Raw genomic sequence first — 4036 nt, 5'->3', positions numbered from 1 at the left:
GGCAGGTCAAAACCTGAGAGATTCCTTTATAGGAAGTGGCCTGTCTGACCATTTATTGTCTTTCTTTGACATCTCATTCAATTACAAAGGATCTCTGCGGTAACGTGACACTTCCCACGGCTCCAATAGGCTCTCAAAGCCCGGGAAAAACCTGAATGTCGTCATCCCAGCCCCAGGCTGAAACACATTATCGCCTTTCTCAAGTGGCCAATCAAGGGACAATGGGCATTAGGGGCGTGCACTGGTCGCCCCCGTCTTTGTGTTTTTTCCTCTGTTTGCCGAAAAGGAGATTCCCGGTTGGAATATTATCGCTTTTTTACGAGATAAATTGCATAAAAATAGATTTTAAACAGCGGTTGACATGCTTCGAGGTACGATATTGGAATATTTAGAATTTTTTTGTCACGAATTGCGCCATGCGCACGACACTTCTTTACCATTTCGGATAGTGTCTGGGACGCACGAACAAAACGCCGCTATTCGGATATAACGATGGATTATTTTGGACCAAACCAACATTTGTTATTGAAGTAGCAGTCCTGGGAGTGCATTCTGACGAAGACAACAAAAGGTAATCAAACTTTTATAATAGTAAATCTGATTTTGGTGAAGGCTAAACTTGCCGGGTGTCTAAATAGCTAGCCCGTGATGGCTGGGCTATGTACTTAGAATATTGCAAAATGTGCTTTCACCAAAAAGCTATTTTAAAATCGGACATATCGAGTGCATAGAGGAGTTCTGTATCTATAATTCTTAAAATAATTGTTATGCTTTTTGTGAACGTTTATCGTGAGTAATTTAGTAAATTGTTAGTAAATTCCCCGGAAGTTTGCGGGGGGTATGCTAGTTCTGAACGTCACATGCTAATGTAAAAAGCTGTTTTTTGATATAAATATGAACTTGATTGAACAAAACATGCATGTATTGTATAACATAATGTCCTAGGTGTGTCATCTGATGAAGATCATCAAAGGTTAGTGCTGCATTTAGCTGTCTTCTGGGTTTTTGTGACATTATATGCTAGCTTGAAAAATGGGTGTCTGATTATTTCTTGCTTGGTACTCTGCTGACATAATCTAATGTTTTGCTTTCGTTGTAAAGCCTTTTTGAAATCGGACAGTGTGGTTAGATTAACGAGAGTCTTGTCTTTAAATAGCTGTAAAATAGTCATATGTTTGAGAAATTGAAGTAATAGGATTTTTAAGGTATTTGAAAATCGCGCCACAGGATTCAACTGGCTGTTACGTAGGTGGGATGAATTCGTCCCGCCTGCCCTAGAGAGGTTAAGTTCCTTTCTCAGAACATGAGAACATATGAAAGCTGGTGGTTCCTTTTAACATGAGTCTTCAATATTCCCAGTTAAGAAGTTTTCGGTTATAGTTATTATAGGAATTATTACGCATCTACTATTTCTCTCTATACCATTTGTATTTCACATACCTTTGACTATTGGATGTTCTTATCCTCTATGGCATGGGTGTCAAACTCTGGCCAAATTTGGCCCGCGGGGTAATTATATTTGGCCCGCGAGACAATACCAAATTACTACTAGAGCTGGCCCGCCGGTATTATACAGCGCATTCACCGCTAATACTACAAATCCCATAATGCTCTGCTGTTGTTTTCGCGCGCCAATCAGGACAGGACCCAGAAACGCCCTCTCCTCTGTGACAGTAGTCATAGCAACATAGACGCTACAACTGTCAGCGCGCTATCCCTTCCCAAAAATGGCGAAAAGAAAGGCAGAAAACAGGAGCTTTTTGGACAAGTGGGAGGCAGAATATCTGTTTACATATGTAAAAGACAAACACCATGACAAATACAAGGACCTGGACATGACTCAAAGGAGCCAGAAAGTAGAGGAGATGAAAAGAAGTTTGGTTTCACAACAGAAAATGTTCAAAAAAGCCACATCACAAAGTGAGGCTGCTGTAAAGGCTAGTTATATAGTGGCAGCAGAGATCGCAAAATCAGCCCGGCCCTTTAATGAGGGAGAGTTCGTGAAAAAGTGCATGATGAAAGTTTGTGACCTCGTATGCCCAGAGAAAAAGCAAGCATTTTCAAACGTGAGCCTGAGCAGGAACACAGTAGCTGATCGCACATGTGATCTTGCCACCAATCTGTATGACCAGCTGATGGAAAAGGGAAAAGATTTCGTTGCGTTCTCCCTCGCTGTGGATGAGAGCTGCGACGCATCTGATACTGCTCAGCTGTCAGTCTTCATCCGTGGAGTGGACTCAAATCTGTGTGTTACGGAGGAGCTATTGGGATTCAAATCAATGCATGGCACAACCACAGGAAAGGAAATCTTTGAGGAGGTTTCCAAATGTGTAACTGAAATAAAGCTGCCGTGGGATTAAACTCGTTGGATTAACGACAGATGGTGCGCCAGCGATGTGCGGTAAAAAGAGTGGACTGGTTGGCATGGTTCGGGAGAAGATGCGGGAAGAGAACTGTGCAGGTGAGCTAACTGTTTACCACTGCATCATACATCAGGAATCACTGTGTGCCAAAGCCCTGAAGATGGAACATGTTATGACCACAGTAACACAGGTAGTTAACTTTATAAGAGCCAAAGGTCTGAATCACCGCCAGTTTAAATTTTTTCTAGAGGAGTGTGGTTCGGAATACGCAGACGTGCCGTATCACACAGAGGTGAGATGGCTAAGCAGAGGAAAAGTACTGAACAGATGTTTCGAGCTGCGTGAGGAAATATGTCAATTCCTGGAAACCAAAGGGAAGGATACAGCAGAGCTCCGGGAGCAAAAGTTTCTGTGTGAGCTGGCCTTTCTCTGTGACATCTCGAGCCATCTCGATGCGCTGAACCTGCAGCTTCAGGGGCGGGGGCGCATCATCACAGACATGTACGCTGCAGTGAGGGCCTTTAAAACTAAACTGTGCCTGTGGGAGAATCAGATGCTGCAAGGAAACCCTTGCCATTTTCCCTGCTGCCAAACCATAAAAGCGCAGATCTCTACCGCCGTGTTCCCATGCGCACAGTTTGCTGAAAAACTCAGTGTTCTCGCCGCTGAGTTTAGCCGGCGATTTGCCGACTTCGATGTCCAGAAATGTAGGTTTGAACTGCTTAGTAATCCCTTCGCAGTTGATGTGGAAAAAGCACCAACCAACATCCAAATGGAGCTGATTGAACTCCAGTGCAATGACACGCTGAAGTCAAAGTATGATGCTGTGGGCGCCGCACAGTTTCCACGGTTCATCCCTGACACAATGCCTCAGCTCCGCACCCAAGCTGCTCAGATGCTCTCCATGTTCGGCAGCACTTATCTATGCGAGCAACTTTTCTCCTCGATGAAGATGACCAAAACAACTCACAGGAGACGTCTGACTGATGAACACCTTCGCTCGATACTGAGGATTTCTTCAGCTCAGAGCCTGAGCCCAGACATTGATGAACTAGCATCCAAGAAGAGATGCCAGGTATCTGGCTTGGGCACATCAGATTAGATCAGTGAGCAATAATTAACGTTTTCTTTATGCACTTTTTCTTGCTACAAGGCATGGGCTTGAATGGTTGATTGATTTATTATCATTTTATTTGTAAAATTATTAGCCAGTGGAAAAAGTTTATTTTGGTATTTAAATCAGAAGGCTGCAAATAGAAAAGAGGCATACGATTTTTATTTAAATTTTATTTATTTAATAAATGAATGCCATTGATGTGTTTTTTCATTTGAAATTCGATTTTGCATGTCTCCACTATTAAATTATATATTGTATGGTAATAAGCGATGCTTGTTCCATATTCAATGTTAAAGCAAAACTTGTTTGGGTCCATATTAAAAGGTTCATTTGTTCAATGTTGGCCCGCGACTTTGTTCAGGTTTTACATTTTGGCCCACTGGGTATTTGAGTTTGACACCCCTGCTCTATGGGCTAGGTGGGACGCTTGCGTCCCACCTACTCAACAGCCAGTGTAATCCCGTGGCGCGTTATTCAAATTCCTCAAATGCAAAAACTTCAATTTTTCAAACATATGACTATTTTACACCATTTTAAAGACAAGACTCTCGTTAAT

General features: G+C 42.6%; 1 pseudogene; it reads left to right on the top strand.

Annotated features, from left to right (window-relative positions):
- The first annotated feature begins 1510 nt into the window (after positions 1-1510).
- Positions 1511-3666, top strand: LOC106564182 (general transcription factor II-I repeat domain-containing protein 2-like; annotated as a pseudogene).
- Positions 3667-4036: the final 370 nt, after the last annotated feature.

The sequence above is a fragment of the Salmo salar genome, chromosome ssa17, assembly GCF_905237065.1.
Source record: "Salmo salar chromosome ssa17, Ssal_v3.1, whole genome shotgun sequence".
Lineage (NCBI taxonomy): Eukaryota > Metazoa > Chordata > Actinopteri > Salmoniformes > Salmonidae > Salmo > Salmo salar.
Note: the sequence above shows the minus strand (reverse complement) of the source record. Positions and strands in the feature narration are given on the sequence as shown.